Raw genomic sequence first — 20,505 nt, 5'->3', positions numbered from 1 at the left:
ATAGAAAAAAACTTAAAAGTCATGCCAATTAGGTCAACTTTCTCCTGAGCTGTTGTTAACTGACAATTTAATGGCAAACATTTTCATTCAAGTAACTAGATTCTGAAGACAGCCATTAAACTTCAAAAGAAATCAAATAGTTCAAAAGTGCTGGGAACATAGCAGAAAAGCTATGATTTTGTTTATTTAAGGCTTTTACAAAAGAAAAGATAAACTTTGAAGTGCTGTAGAATTAACGGTGGTACTGTATGAGGGCTCTTAGAGGAAGTGATTAACCACAGGCCAAAACTCACTTGCTCTATAGCACTGGCATTGCCATTGTTGTGACTTAAGTTAATTTTTTATTCTTTCTTCCTCCGTTGGATGATTTTAGCAATTGCTAAGAATGAATTTATTGAACAAACAAATACTCCAAATCCAAAATACTTCTTGGAGACTTCACCAAAGTAAATAATAAAAACAAATGACTTTCAACATGATGGCTACTCCTTCTGGTTTCTTTGTTGCCCCAGATAAGCAGAAGTCAGCAACTGGGGCTCTCCTTTCAGTGGCCTCCACCTAGCTGTTGCACCAATCCAGACAATAACAATCACAGCAACTTCTGTCCACCCCACATTTGCTTCTTCGAAAAGAGAAGTAGTATAATGCAGTGGTTAATGGCTTTGGAATCAGGCAATCATGAACTCTGAACTTTAAAATTCTCTAGACCTCTTCTGATCCTCAATGTCCTCACCAGTGAAAGGTCTTAATAGTCTTATCTCAAAGGCTTCTCAAGAGGATAAAATGGGATAAGGTTTGGGAAGGGCCTGGCAACTGATCATCATTCATGAATGGTAGCTGAAAATACACAGCCTCTCTTGTGAATTTTCTTCTTCTCTCCCTTTTCTCCTTGCCCTGGAGACATACAGAAAAGGCAGTGTTGGAACAAGGCATGATGGCACTTGCTTTTTCTGATGCATCAAGTCCTTCCCCATGCTATCATCTGTTCTACAACTTACATGTTCAGGCTCTTCCACTCTCTCAGCCTTACCTCCTGCCACTTTTCTACCCCACAATAAACTTTTCTCCAACTGTCCAAACACTTCACGCATCTTCAAGCTCTACGCAAGATGTTTTCCCTGCTTAGAAGGCTCTTCTCAACCTTATTCTACCAAAGTCCTACTCATCCTTTAGTAGAAATATCACAGAATTTGAAGTACACCTCCACCAGCCTTCTGGACTTCTTTCCCATCTGTACTCCCATAAGTACTTTGCACTCAGTTTGCTTAAATAAGTCATGGGTCACCTTGGATTTTAATGAAGGATTGCTATGTCTGTGTTTCCTAATAGAATGTGAGTCTCTCCAGGGCAGGACCCATGTCTTATGCCACCAGTGTTTAGCCCAGTGTCTGGCACCTAGTAAAGGTATGCCTCATTTTATTGCCCTTTGCTTTATTGTTTCACAGATGCCGTGTTTTAACAAATTGAATGTTTGTGGCAACTATGCATCAAGCAAGTCTATCAGTGCCATTTTTTTTTAAACAGCATTTGCTCACTTTGTGTCTCTGTATCACATTTTGGTAATTCTCTAAATATTTCAAACTTTTTCATTATTATTATATTTGTTATGATGATCTGTGATCAGTGACTTTGATGTTACTACTGTAATTGTTTTGGGGTGCCATGAACATTTCTTTAAGCCAAAGCCTGATCCAGAGCAAAGCCCTAACTCTCTTCAATTCTGTGAAGGCTGAGAGAGGTGAGGAAGCTGCAGAGGAAAGGTTTGAAGCTAGCAGAGGTTGGTTCATGAGGTTTAAGGGAAGAAGCTGTCTCCGTAAGATAGAAGTGCAAAGTGAAACAGCAGGTGCTGATGTAGAAGCTGCAGCAAGTTATCAAGGAGATCTAGCTAAGATCATAAATGAGGGTGGCTACACTAAACAACAGATTTTCGATGTAGATAAAACAGCCTTCTATCGGAACAAGATGCCATCTAGGACTTTCATAGCTAAAGAGGAGAAGTCAATGCCTGGCTTCAAAGGACAGGCTGACTCTCTTACTAGGGGCTAATGCAGCTGGTGTCTTTAAGTAGAAGCCCATGTTCATTTACCATTCTGAAAACTTTACTGCCCTTAAGAATTATGCTAAAGAAAAAAAAAAGATTTATGCTAAATCTACTCTGCCTGTACTCTATAAATGGAATAACAAAGCCTGGATGACAGCACATCTGTTGACAACATGATTTACTGAATATTTTAAGCCCACTGTTGAGATCTACTGCTCAGAAAAAATTCCTTTCAAAATACTACTGCTCAATGACAATGCACCTGATCACCCAACAGCTCTGATGGAGGTGTTACAACAGATTAATGCTGTTTCCATGTCTATTAACAAATAAAAATCCACTCTGCATCCTATGGATCAACAAGTAATTTCAACTTCAAGTCTTATTATTTAAGTAGTAAATTTCATAAGGCTATAGCTGCCATAGTGATTCCTCTGATGGATCTGGACAAAGTCAACTGAAAACCTTCTGATAAGGATTCATCATTCTGGATGCCATTAACAACATTTGTGATTCCTGGGAAGAGGTCAATATACCAACATTAACAAGAGTTTAGAAGTTGATTCCAACCCTCATTGATGACTTTAAAGGGTTCAAGACTTCAGTGGAGGAAGTAACTGCAGACGTGGCAGAAATAGCAAGAGAACTAGAATTAGAAGTGGAGCCTGAAGATGTGGCTGAATTGCTGCAATCTCACGATAAAATTTTAATGAATGAGGATGAGCAAAGAAAGTAGTTTCTTGAGCTAAAATCTACTCCTGGTGAAGATGCTGTGAAAATTATTGACATGCCAACAAAGGATTTACAGTATTACATAAACTTAGTTGATAAAGCAGCAGCAGGGTTTGAAAGGATTGACTCTAATTTTTAAAGAAGTTCTACTGTGGGTAAAATGCTGTCAAACAGCATTACATGCTGCAGAGAAATTGTCTGTGGAAGGAAGTGTCAATCAGTGCAGCAAACTTCACTGGTGTCTGATTTTATGAAGCTGTCACGGCCACCCCAAGCTTCAGCAGCCACCACCGTCATCAGTGAGCAGCCGTCAGCATCGAGGCAAGAGCCTCCACCAGCAAAAAGATTAGGACTCACTGAGGGCTCAGAATATGGTTGGCATTTTTTAGCAATAAGGTATTTTCTAATTAAGGTCTGTATATTATTTTTTTAGACATAATGCTGTTGCACACTTAATACACTACAGTACAATGTAACATAACTTTTATATATGTACTGGGAATACAAAAAATTCGTGTGACTTGCTTTACTGCTGTATTCACTTTATTGTGGTGGTCTGGAACCAAACCTGCCATATCTCCAAGGTATGCCTGTATTAAATAACATGTTTGTAATTAAAATGAATGGACATTCTTTCCAGTTCCCCCATAAATCCCATCCTTTCCCATTTGCATCAAATCTCTTATGATCTGTATTGTGATGAAAACATGAAAGATGCAATATATATGTTATCAAATCAATACATTTTTCACCTTAAACTTACACAGTTGTGTGTCAATTATATGTCAATTAAGCTGGAAAATAAATAAATTACGAAAGAAAGTCACTGATACCCTGCCTCAGTTTGGCTCCCCTCAAAGCAGACTCTGAAACAAGAATTTTTAATGCAAGCCATTTACTTGAGAGGTGACCCCAAACACTGGAGGGGGAGTAGGGGAAAGGAGCCAAGGAAGATAAGGCAGCCAATAAAGGTGAATTATCAAGCCAGTCCCATGTGAGTGACTGGGATGGTTCCCATGGGAAAAGAGTGTAAATGAATATTTTCTCACCCAAGGAGTAAAGAAGTTCAAGAACTCATCCACCAACTCCAACAGTCATCGGTGAGGGCTACTCCTGGAGTGTCAATCCCCTGGCCCTTCCACCTGCCATATGCCCAGGCAAAGTAGACATCCTTGTCTTTGGAGAAAAAACTGGCAGATATGGCTGGTCTCACTGAAATAGTGAGGCTTGCCCGAGAGATAAGAGCAGGGCATGAAGAGCACCATATGCCTCAGACACTGACTCCCAACTGGAAACGTCGGTATAGTCCCATCAGCAGCCAGGCTGATTCCAACCCACTTTCAGAGTGACAAACATGAAATTTCAGTAGCAAAATTTTCCTTCCCAGAGATAACAAGCCAACATTGAAAGAGTATAAAAAGTATTTTTACAACAGTTGCTCCTTATTTATAGCTTACTTCTAGGATTGTGGACTAGAAAAATACATAAATGGATCACCTGGAGAAGAATGTTGCTTGCAGACAGAGATGACCCTCTCATATCCTCAACTGCTCTCAAGGGAAGGACTTACTCCTTTGATGATCCTCTCCAATACTTAACTTGTCCTTGACTTTGAACAATAAAAGTAGCTTACGTTTATTGGATGTTTGCTGTGCATCAGGGGGCAGATTTGAGCCCATTCAATCCTCCCCACAATGTGATAAGGTAATTATTGTTATTATCTGTATTTTCATATGGGAAAACTGAAGGTCAGATAATTAAGGAATCTGCCAAAGTTATAATCTGCTAGCAAGTGTTTGGAGATGGGACTCTTACCCAAGTCTATTTGAATCCAGTAATCATATCCTTAACTTATATTTTTTAAGTTCATTATCCTGTGCCCTTAGTAAAGAGAAAGATCTAGTCAGCATACTAATTCCATATTAATTGGTCTTCAAACACCCCTTATTTAAGTTAAATTACATCCATTTCTTTAGCCATTTCCCATATATGATTTACATGTTTTTTACTCACGTATGTTTCTTTCTCCCAACCTCTTAATTTTCTCTCTCTCAATAAAATATGTCAAACTGCTCTGTATATAGACTACATCTATTTCCTGGCAAGTCCATAAATCACAAAAGTATTGTCAAAAAATTATTTATAAGCATTTATGTTTAAATCTTAAGCTAGCTAAATAAAAGCATCATGAAATTACTCCCAGCTTAAAAAATTATAGCATATGGGACATAAGGCAATTCTAAAGCAGAGCAAATTCATTACAATCTGCAGAATAACGAAACAGTGCTTTGGGTGGTGAAAGTGTTCTGATTATGTCCATAAAATAGGTTAACAAGGACATTCATTCTTTAACCATTCGAGGAAAATTATGTCTTAAAGTTGATTTATGTTTGCAAAAGTGTAGTGAGTTCTTTCAGCACAAGATCTTTTCCCAGAGTCCTTAAACTGGCAAAATTTCTATTAATTTCATTTTGCTTCTTTGCAATCAGATCTAGGGCATATGATGTACATTGTGTGGTAAGTTTCAATTTTTCTAAAGTTTCACATTACTGTCACTCTGTGGGTCTTAAATTTCCCCAGTTTCCAAAAATGTAACTGTATATTAATCAAAATAATTAGTTTTTATATGCTATTTTTAACTCCTTACATTAATAGCCAGAATATAAGAGGTTTAATGAGGGGAAGCACACTCATGCTTACACAGCCCTGAATAAGAGATGCAGCCACTTGCCCACTTACGACTTGAGTGACTCTTGATGCATATGTTGGCTTTCTCAGTTCGCCCCTCCAGATCCACCCTTCTCCGTTCTGCTTTGTGCCCTTATGATTGACCTCGGTAGATGCTATTGAGCTCCCTTGCGCTCTGTCTTTTACTTGGGTTTGTGCAATAGAGAGCATTTATTCTATGTTTAAGTCAGTTTTTAACATATTACAGTGGTTTATTCATTCACTCATGCAATAAATATCTGTTGAGTATCTACTATGTGCCATAAAATATACTAGTCATTGGAGATCCAGTGGTTGCTATACAGAGTTTATATCTCATAATCTTAATATTTTTCCTTTTGAATCCCATGTTGAAAGTATTTTTTATTGGGCTGTATTTATTAAGTAATTTTCCATTTTAAAAATTAATCAAAGACAATCAGCAGATGAGTGGATAAACAGAATATGGCATATACATACAATGGAATATTACTCAGCCATAAAAAATACCTAGACACATATGACAATGGAGACACGACGACCCAAAATCTATGGGATGCAGCAAAAGCAGTTCTAAGAGGGAAGTTTATAGCAATACAATCCTACCTTAAGAAACAGGAAACATCTCGAATAAAAAACCTAACCTTGCACCTAAAGCAGTTAGAGAAAGAAGAACAAAAAAACCCCAAAGTTAGCAGAAGGAAAGAAATCATAAAAATCAGATCAGAAATAAATGAAAAAGAAATGAAGGAAACAATAGCAAAGATCAATAAAACTAAAAGCTGGTTCTTTGAGAAGATAAACAAAATTGATAAACCATTAGCCAGACTCATCAAGAAAAAAAGGGAGAAGACTCAAATCAATAGAATTAGAAATGAAAAAGGAGAAGTAACAACTGACACTGCAGAAATACAGAGGATCATGAGAGATTACTACAAGCAACTCTATGCCAATAAAATGGACAACCTGGAAGAAATGGACAAATTCTTAGAAATGCATAACCTGCCAAGACTGAATCAGGAAGAAATAGAAAATATGAACAGACCAATCAAAAGCACTGAAATTGAAACTGTGATTTAAAATCTTCCAACAAACAAAAGCCTAGGACCAGATGGCTTCACAGGCGAATTATATCAAACATTTAGAGAAGAGCTATCACCTATCCTTCTCAAACTCTTCCAAAATATAGCAGAGGGAGGAACACTCCCCAACTCATTCTACGAGGCCACCATCACCCTGATACCAAAACCAGACAGGGATGTCACAAAGAAAGAAAACTACAAGCCAATATCACTGATGAACATAGATTCAAAAATACTCAACAAAATACTAGCAAACAGAATCCAACTGGACATTAAACGGATCATACACCATGGTCAAGTGGGGTTTATTCCAGGAATGCAAGGATTCTTCAATATACGCAAATCAATCAACGTGATACACCATATTAACAAACTGAAGGAGAAAAACCATATGATCATCTCAATAGATGCAGAGAAAGTTTTCGACAAAATTCAACACCCATTTATGATAAAAACCCTGCAGAAAGTAGGCATAGAGGGAACTTTCCTCAACATAATAAAGGCCATATATGACAAACCCACAGCCAACATCATCCTCAATGGTGAAAAACTGAAACCTTTTCCACTAAGATCAGGAACAAGACAAGGTTGCCCACTCTCACCACTCTTATTCAACATAGGTTTGGAAGTTTTAGCCACAACAATCAGACAAGAAAAGGAAATTAAAGGAATCCAAATCTGAAAAGAAGAAGTAAAGCTGTCACTGTTTGCAGATGACATGATACTATACATAGAGAATCCTAAAGATGCTACCAGAAAACCGCTAGAGCTAATCAATGAATTTGGTAAAGTAGCAGGATACAAAATTAATGCACAGAAATCTCTAGCATTCCTATACACTAATGATGAAAAATCTGAAAGTGAAATCAAGAAAACACTCCCATTTACCATTGCAACAAAAAGAATAAAATATCTAGGAATAAACCTACCTAAGGAGACAAAAGACCTGTATGCAGAAAATTATAAGACACTGGTGAAAGAAATTAAAGATGATACAAATAGATGGAGAGATATACCATGTTCTTGGATTGGAAGAATCAACATTGTGAAAATGACTCTACTACCCAAAGCAATCTACAGATTCAATGCAATCCCTATCAAACTACCACGGGCATTTTTCACAGAACTAGAACAAAAAATTTCACAATTTGTATGGAAACACAAAAGACCCTGAATAGCCAAAGCAATCTTGAGAATGAAAAATGGAGCTGGAGGAATCAGGCTCTCTGACTTCAGACTATACTACAAAGCTACAGTAATCAAGACAGTATGGTACTGGCACAAAAACAGAAATATAGATCAATGGAACAGGACAGAAAGCCCAGAGATAAACCCATGCACATATGGTCACCTTATCTTTGATAAAGGAGGCAGGAAGGTACAGTGAAGAAAGGACAGCCTCTTCAATAAATGGTGCTGGGAAAACTGGACAGCTACATGTAAAAGTATGAAATTAGATCACTCCCTAACACCATACACAAAAATAAGCTCAAAATGGATTAAAGACCTAAATGTAAGGCCAGAAACTATCAACCTCTTAGAGGAAAATACAGGCAGGACACTCTATGACATAAATCGCAGCAAGATCCTTTTTGACCCATCTCCTAGAGAAATGGAAATAAAAACAAAAATAAACAAATGGGACCTAATGAAACTTAAAAGCTTTTGCGCAGCAAAGGAAACCATAAACAAGACGAAAAGACAACCCTCAGAATGAGAGAAAATATTTGCAACTGACAAAGGATTAGTCTCCAAAATATACAAGCAGCTCATGCAGCTCAATATCAAAAAAACAAACAACCCAATCCAAAAATGGGCAGAAGACCTAAATAGACATTTCTCCAAAGAAGATACACAGACTGCCAACAAACACATGAAAGAATGCTCAACATCACTAATCATTAGAGAAATGCAAATCAAAACTGCAATGAGATATCATCTCACACCAGTCAGAATGGCCATCATCAAAAAATCTAGAAACAATAAATGCTGGAGAGGGTGTGGAGAAAAGGGAACCCTCTTGCACTGTTGGTGGGAATGTAAATTGATACAGCCACTGTGGAGAACAGTATGGAGGGTCCTTAAAAAGCTACAAATAGAACTACCATATGACCCAGCAATCCCACTACTGGGCATATACCCTAAGAAAACCATAATTCAAAAAGAGTCATGTACCAAAATGTTCATTGCAGCTCTATTTACAATAGCTCGGAGATGGAAACAACCTAAGTGTCCATCATCGGATGAATGGATAAAGAAGATGTGGCACATATATACAATGGAATATCACTCAGCCATAAAAAGAAATGAAATTGAGCTATTTGTAATGAGGTGGATAGACCTAGAGTCTGTCATACAGAGTGAAGTAAGTCAGAAAGAGAGAGACAAATACCGTATGCTAACACATATATATGGAATTTAAGAGGAAAAAAATGTCATGAAGAACCTAGGGGTAAGACAGGAACAAAGACACAGACCTACTAGAGAATGGACTTGAGGATATGGGGAGGGGGAAGGGCAAGCTGTGACAAAGCGAGAGAGAGGCATGGACATATATACACTACCAAACATAAGGTAGATAGCTAGTGGGAAGCAGCCGCATAGCACAGGGAGATGAGCTCAGTGCTTTGTGATCGCCTGGAGGGGTGGGATAGGGAGGGTGTGAGGGAGGGAGACGCAAGAAGGAAGAGATATGGGAACATATGTATATATATAACTGATTCATTTTGTTGTAAAGCAGAAACTAACACACCATTGTAAAGCAATTATACTCCAATAAAGATGTTAAAAAAAAAGATATATTCGATTTTACAAAAAAGACAAGAGCAATGTGGGGCCTATGCAGATATAACACCCTGCAACTGTTCTGATCTGCTTTGCCCTATAAAGGAGAGTGTTGGCCAAGAGTAAAAACTCTGTACATGTTTTACTCAATTGACTTAACAGCAAAGTTCTATTATACCCGTAGCATTGGTTCTACATGATAACACACTATTTTAAAAAGTAGTTGTAAAATAAAACCTCTACTTATTTAATCCTTAGGAGAAATAGGTCAGTATTATTATCAAGCATTAGTTTATTGAAACTTTTAAATTGCCAGACATGTGCAGCTGGGTTTAGGTTTTATTATAGAAAACAATAACGTAAAAATATTACCCCTCAATTCATGGAAATTAGAGCATGAAATCCCCACTTGGAATTCACTACAATCACTGCTGTTACTGTTTAAATGCACATTTCCCAAGTATACCTCACATCATGCTAAAGAGAGATTCAGAAGAAAGTGTATTGAACAACCCAGATATGTCATCATGCAAATGATTCTTCATCTGAAACTCACAAAGGAAAATACTGATTACTCAGAATGCTTGGGGAATTGAAGTTCTGATTAATTAAATATTCTGGATTATAAGAAATACTTCTACATTTCCAGAGTGGTTAAGATACTCCCTAAGCCATGTTTGTGTTGAATTTACTGTATGTGGAAACACAGCAATGCAAAGCAATGATCTCTCTGGGTTAAGAATTTTTCCAGTTTCTAAAATGATTCTTAATATTCTCACCATGATTCACGTAAAGCAGATACTCAAAAAAAAAAAAAATTGTGTCAACCCACAGGAGAGGCTCTTTGTTTTTTATTTATTTATTTTTTGGCTGCGTTGGGTCTTCGTTGCTGTGCACGGGCTTTCTCTAGTTGCTGTGAGCAGGGGCTACTCTTTTTTGCGTGCACGGGCTTCTCACTGTGGTGGCTTCTCTTGTTGCAAAGCACGGGCTTTAGGCCCGTGGGCTTCAGTAGTTGTGGCACGAGGGCTCAGTAGTTGTGGCTCGCAGGCCTTAGAGGGCAGGCTCAGTAGTTGTGGCGCACGGGCTTAGTTGCTCCGTGGCATGTGGAATCTTCCCGGACCAGGGCTTGAACCCGTGTTCCCTGCATTGGCAGGTGTATTCTCAACCACTGCGCCACCAGGGAAGCCCTCACTGGCTTCTTTTCATGACTTCTTTACATCCAGTTTGTTTCTTCACGTGCTGGGAAAGAGGTACAAAATTCCAAGTTCCTGCTTTGCTCATAATCTCCTTCTAAGAACAGCAGCCCTAAGAGACACTTCCTCCAAAAAATTTGCAATGATTTACACCAGATATGCCTTGTGAAACTTCTACTCTGGCCTCAGAAAAGAGTGCCCAAGTTAAAGGTAAGTTATTGCACAGTTTGGATGTGGAGGAAGCCACCATGTCTGAAGTGGTTTGGTGAACCTTGCCAGGCCAGGAACTTCATCGTGGGTAATGACAAGAGACCACATCAGATTATTTTTTTCTTGAGAGTACTAATTCCAGTCTTGGAAATTTGGAGATGCAAAGTAACTATATAGTTGAAGACTCTGTAGTCCCTTGAATCCTTGTAATAAAGTCTCATTACCTAGAATCACAACACACCAGCAAAAGGGGAATCCTAATTAATATATACAGGTTACTTCTGATCAATAAATTTTTAATGATTAATCAGTTTAAACATAATCAACCCAGATATTATTATGTGGACAAAATCGGGGCACTGGAAAGAATGTGGACTTTGGAATCAAAACTAAGTTTAAATCCAGATGACTTGACTTTACCATGAATAGAATATCAGGTAATATTAGACAAGTTATAAAGACCCTCACTGAGCCTCAGTCTCCCTTCTTTAAAATGGTCATAATAATTCTTACTTCACAGATTCTAACAAGGAAAGGACCTAGTAAAGGGGTCTGTCACACAGGTAGAACTCAAGAAATAGTTTTTCCCTTCCCTATACTCCCATTTATTCCCCATTTTAACTTTTAGATGTATTTATGTCCCAAGATCCAACTAACCAACATTCCCACTGCCAAATTTAAAAAAACAGCAGTTAAGTACAATTAAAGGGAGAATTCTGAAAGTAGGCAAAAATGTTGAGAGTTCAGAAAGGGAGGAAAGAGATTTTAAAATGGTAACATTATTTTTCAAATATTAATATTGGATTGTCTTTTTGTTCATTTTAAAAGGGATACTTAAAATCAGGTCACACTTTCCAAGTCTAACGAATGGAATTCAGAATGGGAAAACAGTCTCTGTTGTTCTATCCATTTCCATAAGAATCCAAGAAAATCAGAGAGAAATCAAAACATGACCAAAGAGTATGACATCTTAAAAATTTTTCCCCCCAACTATGTCAAACTTCTCATAAGCTCACCTTTGGTTTCAGCTAAAACTTTCCTATTTTGTCTAAATGGGCCCATCTGATTCCTCCAACTGTAAATTCTCTCGTGTTCTCAGAACAGGATCTTTTCTCCCTTGGGCCTTCACTTTCCATTTAAATACACTCTGCTACTTTTCTCCAAAATCCCTATCACATATATTAGCTTACATGCAAGGAAAGCAAGCAGAGTTTCAAAATGGGCCAGGGGTGGCATTCTTAAAAATAACTCTGAGGAACAACACTCACTTCTCCAATAAAAACACAAGCAGAATTCAGAATAGTTAACTGTGGGATTTGTACATTTATCTTTTCTTTGAAAAGGTAAAATAAACACGAAAAATTCCATAAAATCCAAACCAAAGTCACCTGCCATCACCACCACTCTGTCCTTTCCAATAAACACTTGTTGGCAGAGGCAGGAGGGAAATCGAAGTTTCTTGCCTCTTGAAGTGACAAGCACATTCTTTCCTCATTTGCCAAGCTGCTTTTCTCCCTCCGAAGCTCCAGCTGTTCTCAAAACCCAGACATTGTTCCCTTCCCCTGTCGGCCTCTGGCTCTAACCCTCGGCCAAGACTGCTTCTCCCTGAAATCTCTCGGGGACACCAGCAGCCAGCACTTGGAAGACTAGTCCAAGCTAGTTTGGTTTCTGGCGGGGAGAGAAGAAAAAGGAGAGAAAAGGGGGAAAGAGATGAATGGGAAATACTGTACGTCAGCACGAGAGCTCACAACAATTGTGTTTGGACAATGCCTGATCCTTTGGTGCTGCCAAGTGGTGGCTGATGAGTCTCAGAGTGGTTTCCAGACTTTGAGACTGTGGGATCATTTTTCCACTGTCGTTCACAGCCTGGGACCCCCCAAGTTCTGCTGGGGAAAATATAATATGCTCACAAGATAAGTATGTCTCTTATACCTACAATTTCTTTCAGCTATCATATAACTGAGAAAATCCATAGGACCACGGGGGCGGCGGGAGGGTGAACTTTTAGACCTATTCATTTATATAAATAAGCTCCACAAAAGACAATGTGCATTAATTATTCCTCAGAGATTATAAGGAGTAAATTGTTTATGTTTCTCCCAATTAATAATGTTCCTGCCTTGGCCATAAGTGTGATAGACCCAGGAGAAAAGGAATACAAAGACATATTCACTTCCAAACTACAGGAAATCAACAATCAGAAGAAAAGGCAAACACCTGCAATTATTTAGAAATTCTGGTTTTAGAAACATCAAAGCTGTCCTATATCCAGACTATCCTGACTTGATAAGGAACCAAGAATGAATTTTTTAACTCCACACATAGCTGTTAATCACTGTCTGCAGTGCTTCTTGAAAGTACTACACATTAACCTGTCATTACATTTAGAGATGTTAGCCAAAGTCTAACCAGCTGAATTAGTTAGAATATAGATTTGGCAAAGTGTGAAAAGGAATTAAAAACAGAGGTCCCTGTACAAAACAATTGTAGTCTGACTTGTCATTCTCATAACAGTGTGACTGCACATGGCCCAGAGGCAGGAATTCTGGCTCTTTCTCTTTGTTATATCAAGGACATTTCTGCCAGCCACACGGTCCAAGGTTACCTTCATTCTAGCCAGTGGGAAGTGAAAGGGGGGGAGTAAAAGGGGAGAATCCACCACCTCCCTTTAAGAGCATGACTCAAATTTTTTACATATCATTTATACCTAATTCCCATTAACCATAGTGTGGTTACATGGCTACTGTCTGAAAAAAATGTTGTCTTTATTTTGGGCATCCATGTGCCAGCTAAATATCAAGAATTCTATTACTTTAGTACAGGAATTGGCAAACTACACCATGGGCCAAATCTGGCCCACTGCCTGGTTTTAAGTGACCTACAAGTTAAGAATGGCTTTTACATTTTTGAGTGGGTGAAAAAAGCCAAAAGAAAAATGACATTTCGTGATGTGAAAATTATGTGAAATTCAAATTTCAACGCCCATAAATAAACTTTTATTAGAACGTAGCCACACTCATTCATTTAAATATTGTCTACAGCTGCTTTCATGCTACAAGGGCAGAGTTGAGTAATTGCGCCAGAGACCACACGGCCTACAAGGCCTAAACTATTTACTATCTGGCCCTCTATAAAAAGGGTTTTCTGATCCTGCTTTGGAAGAAAGAAAAAAGCAGGTATTGCTGCATAAGTAGCAAAGTCGGCAACACCAACGTGGTGAAATTGGGAATACAGGAGAAGGTGTTTTAAAAGAGGCTGTAAATGAGTTTTATTTCTTTAAAAAACTTTAATATAATTGTATTGTTATCCTTTTACACATTAAACATTACTCTGAAACGTAGTGGTTTAAACAGTAAACATGTATTATTCAGTTTCTATTCAGGGTCAGGAATTCAGAAGCGGCTTATCTGGGTGGCTCTGGCTCAGAGCCCCTCATTAGGTTGTAGTTACAACGTTGGCAGATGCTGCAGTCTCACCTGAAGGCCTGACTGGGGCTGGAGGAGCCCTGCTGGATGGCTCACATATGTCTATCTGCAGGAGGCCTTGGTTTCTTGCCATGTGGCAGCTAACTTTCCCACAGTGAATCATCTGAGAGAGAGACAGAAACAGAGAGAGAGAGAAAGAGAATTAGCAGTAAGTCACAGTGCCTTTTATAGCTAGTCTTCAAAATTTCACACTGTCACTCCCATTATATTCTTTTTATTAGAAGAGATTCACTAAGTCCACTCCAGTCTATACTCAATGGAAGGGGAACTAGTTTCCCTCCATCAAAGAGAGAAATGTCAAAGAAATTGTGATTATTTTAAAACTACCACAACAGTATTTGAGGGGGAAAAAATCACCTGTCTTCAGCCAATGCTAGGGAGGTGAGTCTGCTGATTATAAAATAATTGAAGTTATTTGACCAGGAAAAAAGGAATATGAAGTCTTGGGCTTCCCTGGTGGCGCAGTGGTTGGGAGTCCACCTGCTGATGCAGGGGACGTGGGTTCGTGCCCCGGTCCAGGAAGATCCCACATGCCGCGGAGCGGCTGGGCCCGTGAGCCGTGGCCGCTGAGCCTGCGCGTCCCGGAGCCTGTGCTCTGCAACGGGAGAGGTCGCGGCAGTGAGAGGCCCGTGTACCGCAAAAAAAAAAAAAAAAAAAAAAAAAGAATATTAAGTCTTACATTATAGATGGCAATAAGGTCTCTTGTCTACTCCAATCAATTGGTAGTAGTTACCTGGAGTACTATGTTTTGTTTTGTTTTTCCTGGAGTACTATGTTGAGAAGGAATCTGATTGATAGCTATCAAGTCCACATATTTTCTATCACTGGATTTTTATAAATCTCAAAATTCCAAACAATGAAAATTTGGAGAAAAAGCAGTATGTGAGGCATGTTCACATCTCCAGAAAGCTCACAGAGCCATGGCTCTTGGACAGATCTCCCAGGGTGTTTCTCTGGCGTACTGGTTTCTCATGAGATTTCCTCTCTTCATTAAGCCTTCCTTCCACCAACAAGTATTTATTGAGCACCTATGTGTTACACAGGTACTCTGGCCATCAGAGATAAAGTAGAGAACAAAGTAAATATCCCACTCTCACGGTAAAATAGGAATTTCTGTCTTCTGTAAAAAGTCTTAATTTTTTTCCCCTTTTCCAAAAATCATATGTCTTATTTCTGATTATTATTTAACTGCATTAGACTTTCTAGGTCAATACTAAATACTAGTGGTAATTTTACATGTTTCTGGTCCCTGTATTATAGGGTTTCCCAGAGTATCCGTCACATATTTCCAATGGGTATTAATTGACGTAACTTGGAAGAAGGGTTTCATAATCACACAAAAGATTGGGAAATGCTGGATTAAACAAAGTTGAACAGATTTCTCTACTGCAGGCAACTTTAATGGACCTTGAACCACCAGGAAAAGAATGGTATAACACTCTGTATTTCCAAAAGTACCTGAGTTTAAAATCCTGTGTGTTTTGTTTTGTCTGATTTGTGCAGAATGCTTATTCAGGTGGTCTGACAAATGTTGCTGGAGGGAATCCAAAGTCACTGTTTCCTTAACTCCCTTTCAGCCAATCAGTTCTCTTATGTTTGTCTAAAACCTTAGAGTTCACGCAACACAAAAATGTCCATTATCACAGCCATATACAAATCCTAATTGGAAAGTAAATAAATAGTGGCAATTATTCTCATAGAGTAATTCTTTCATATCTGAGTATTTTAAAGTCCTACAAGTATTTTTAAACACATAATTTATAATTATAACTATATACAATGTTTGCTCATATATATACGTAAAGATATGTGTGCAAATGTGTGTGTGTATATATACACACAATTTGCCAAAACAACTTTCCAAATTGCCTGTAAATATGTATTTATTAAGTGCACACAATGTGTCAGACACTTTGGCATTAAATACAGTGATGAGCAAGAGGAAATACTTTACAAATGTTAACTCATTAATGTAATTAATAGCTGAGAGGGTTTGAGAACAAAAATCCTTAAACACATCATTATCATAATGGATACTTTATAAATAAAAATATAGGTTACAAAAAGAGACTATATCAAGGGCTTTGCATCATTTAGGATTTGTGTGCACTGGATGTAACAGAAATCTGATGACAGTGGCTTAACCAAACAGCCTCACATAATTTGCCTCACATAAAACGAAGTACAGAGAAGAGTGGTCCAGTGGTTCCATGGTGTCATCGGTGCCCCAAGATCCTACTTCTTTTTCACTCCCCCATTCTCATTATGAAGCTTAATTCCTCATCCTTGCTGTGAGATGTTCTCAGGTTGGCCATTACCTTCACCCTCACTACCTGCTTTCCAGGCAAAAATGAGAAGGAAGAAAGAGCAAAGGGAAAGAACCTAGAAGGTTTTGTTAATTATTTCATCAGCTGAAAATGTCATGTAGTCACCCCTAACTGCAAGCAGGTCTGGGAAAGTATTTTATCTGGACCCATGGACGCACTGAGCAAAATTCAGTTTCCGTTAAACACAAAGAAGAAATGAATGAATATTTGGTAGTCTACTCGCCCTGTCTTTTCCAGACTCACCTAGTTTTGTCACAGTCAGAGAAGGCTGAAGCTAATAATAATAATTTTTTTAAATAGATACACTTGTTTCTTTCTACATCATCTCCTATTTATCATACTTTTAGCCTCCAAATACCTTTACACTAGCAATTTACTTTTGTCATAAACACAAACTTTCATGGAATGCCTACTACTTCCCTTGAATAGCGATGAAATAAATGTGTAAAAAATTTTCATTAAATGTTTGAAATTTTCAGCTTTACTATGTTAAGAAATGGTGGCTTGCTTCTACTTTTATTTGAACTATTTCTGCCAGCAAAAATAATTGTTCACATTAGCAGAAGCAGAACATTTGCCAGCATGCAAAAGCACCGTATAGAACAGCAGCGTACCGTAACACATGTTTTCTTACTCTCACAAATCTACTTTAAAACCTTAATTTTTTTTATAGCTATGGCCTCAGGACTTCAGAATTTTCTTTCTTTTTTTTTCAACTTTGTAGCATATAAAAGTACATGTGTGAGCTTACAGTGCCAAGAAAAGTTTTCTTAAAGTTATTCCATTTCTACTTGGAATTCTGGCTTCATTTCGCACAGACTATGCCGAATGTCTTCTAATACGGAACACAGAAATACATTATTATAGTCACTAATCTCTCTATTGATGTCTTGAATTCCTCGTTGACTCTCCTTGACACCCAAAGAGCACTTTCCATTCCTTTATTCCTTTTTTATCTTTTTCTATTTTTTAGAATACTAATTCCATGTTACCAACTTTCTAATATTTATCTTCTACAAACAGCTGGTGGAATAGATACTGGGTAACTCTCATTTTTAATAAATCTATAGGTCCGTTGAACCCAAGAGGGTTCCTAGAAACCAGATTCCTCCAGATGTAATGAACTGAAATACCACCTATGAAAAATCTATTTTAAGTTACCCATAAAACCGCATAGTTCCCAATATCCAACCATGGAGAAATGGTTTTTTATACATAATATGATGAAATAGTATGTTACCATGTAAAATGATAATAATAAAGACTATGTGGGACTTCCCTGGTGGCGCAGTGGTTAAGAATCTGCCTGCCAATGCAGAGGACACGAGTTCGAGCCCTGGTCCGGGAGGATACCACATGCCACAGAGCAACTAAGCCCATGTGCCACAACTACTGAGCCTGCACTCTAGAGCCCGTGAGCCACAGCTACTGAGCCCGCACGCCCAGAGCCCGTGCTCTGCAACAAGAGAAGCCTCTGCAATGAGGATCCCACGCACTGCAACGAAGAGTAGCCCCCGCTCACTGCAACTAGAGAAAGCCCACGCACAGCAATGAAGACCCAATGCAGCCAAAAATAAATAAATAAATTTATTTTTAAAAAGTAAAATTAAAAATAAAAAAGACTATGTTACAACATGGGGAAATGTTTATGATTTAATATCAAGCAGACTGCAGCCTGAGGAAAATGGGAACATTAGAGAAAAATTAGAAGGTAATATGCAGTAATGAAAATAATTGTGGAAAAGGGTCTATAGTATATTTTTCTTCGGTTGCTTAATTTTTTCTGTACTGTCTGATTATTCTTCAATGTGCATGTGTTATTTTTACAATTATATAAAGGGGAGTAAAGATAATTTTTAGTGAGAATCTTGTCTCCTAGCACCTTCCTTTTCTGTACTTTTCCCTGTCTTTTGGTTCTTCGTTGAGATGCTCAGCAACCTCCTCTGTCTCCCAAATGCCTCCCTCGGCCACTTCCCTGAACAAGGGAGCCCCCACTGGCTCACCCCTCATCACAGGCCTTTCCCACCTTCAAAATCTCATCAGCCTGTCTGAGTCCCATTTCCATTGGCCCTATTTACTGGTTGGGTGCTTTTAAACTGTCCATTTCCACTTGAACACTTTAATAACCTACGTGAGATTCAGTTCCCCAGCTGTAAAGGATGGTCATATCTCTTCTTAGGATCACTGTTAGGATTAAAGAAGGTGACATATAAATCACTCAAATTGTGGTGCCTGTCACAGAGTTGCCCCCATTGCACAACACCAATAGCAGTATTCGTAACAGCACTAATAGTATTCCTCCCAAATGCATATATATGCATTTAAAGAAAGTTTTGGTCAAAAGGGCTTTAAAGCAAAAGGACAGACCCATGAAAAAGTTATTTGAACCAGAACCAATGGTAAAGAGTGTTAAGTTTGGAAGGAGAGATTCAAAGACATGAAGGGATTGTACTCGATCCTCCAACTAGTTAATGGCAGAACAGAGACAAGAACCCTAATCTCTGGGGTTGCTGGGAAAGTGTGGTGCTCTCCACATTTGAACATCCCCATCAGTGCTCAGTGCTTGGATGACTTAATAGTCAAGCTGTCTGCTTAGAAGAAATCCCTTCTTTATTTTTCCTCATTGATATTTACCTCTGTCAGACAATCCCATGGCTCCATGAACCTCTGACCACCCACAAGAACAACTTCCTTTTTGCCTTTGGCTGGTAGCACATATGAACTGCTAATCCTTTCTTAAATCTCTAGGCAAACTTCTAATTCTCATGAGACACATATTTCCTCCAAGGAACTCATAAAGGGCCAACCCCTCTGTAGGGCTCTTTCCTGACTGTTGCTCACAAACAGTTCAACGTGAAAAATTACAACCACTCCTAACTTCATCCTCTTAGTTGCCTCTGTCTATCCTCTGGCCTTAATTTTAAGGTAAGATTACCATCGGGTTTTTTCCAACTTTTTGTAGCAAGATTAGGAGGGAAGGGGTGAGTTTTATTGGACACTGAGAGGAAGGTTCCTATAACACCCACATAAAGAGGTAATGTGGGAAAGCCAAAGCAAGCAGAGGGATTTAAAACCAGCTGGAACACAGCCGGGAAAGAAGTTAACACCCCTAGGCTTTCCATGAACTTTTCTACCATGAATCCTAAGCCAAAGGATCTTTCATGGTCAGAAATTATTTGGAAACCTGGTTTCAAACTCACTGGAAAGATGATACAAGAAATGCCTAACAGGGAAGGTTTTACTTAGATTAATTGATTAATTAATGACCACATAACTCAAGCTTACTTTGTGCATGTAAAGGTATGAGTAATACCCAAAACCACAAACTCAGGAGCAATAAAAGACCTTAGATTGAAAGCTCTACATTCAAAATTATCCTGATTTTCCTCTAAGCAACTAGGGGGATGAAAATAAAGAAATCAACAGGAAAACTCATAAATCTGTGACTCTGGAAGGAGAGGGTCACCACTCTACTGAGAAGACAGGTACTTTCCCCAGGTCCAGTAGGAATTGCTTTCTATGATGTGCTGGGAAGTGAATCCAGATTAGAAATGTCCTTTTCAACTTGTGTCTGGACTCACCTACCTCTCCCGCTGGCTCACCCACACATTACCACTACCTTTACCCATGGTGAGCTCCATATGCCAAGCCACCTTAGAAGAGAATTATGCTTCTGATGGACCTACCCAGCCTCCAAACAGTTCTCCAACCAAAGATGAATACCCAGGGACTCAGCTGAACTCCCAAATTTTATTGACTTAGAGCCTGAAAAAAACAAACAAAAAAAAACCCCAGAGAACATACAGAATTATCAAGGTTCTTGGTCAATTATCTGGCTTGGAGTTGGCAATTTCTTTCCTCTAGAATTCTAACTTTCTCCTTGTTATGGGTTGAATTGTCACCCCTCTCCCTCCCCCCACCCCACCCCTGCAAACTCATATGTTG

General features: G+C 38.6%; 1 protein-coding gene across 2 annotated transcripts in view; it reads right to left on the bottom strand.

Moving 5' to 3' along the window:
- The window catches only part of COX18 (cytochrome c oxidase assembly factor COX18), a 163,293-nt gene that overhangs the window by 68,559 nt on the left and 74,229 nt on the right, over positions 1 to 20,505 (bottom strand). Inside the window, exon 9 of one of the 2 annotated variants that reach the window (XR_014296714.1) lies at positions 14,223 to 14,336. The exons of the other annotated variant lie outside the window; for it this stretch is intronic. The gene's annotated coding sequence lies outside the window, so the exon portion shown is untranslated. Of the gene's footprint in view, positions 1 to 14,222; positions 14,337 to 20,505 lie in introns of those variants that run through there. 2 annotated transcript variants of the gene reach the window in all.

This window comes from Grampus griseus (genome assembly GCF_964374135.1).
Source record: "Grampus griseus genome assembly, chromosome: 4".
Lineage (NCBI taxonomy): Eukaryota > Metazoa > Chordata > Mammalia > Artiodactyla > Delphinidae > Grampus > Grampus griseus.
Note: the sequence above shows the minus strand (reverse complement) of the source record. Positions and strands in the feature narration are given on the sequence as shown.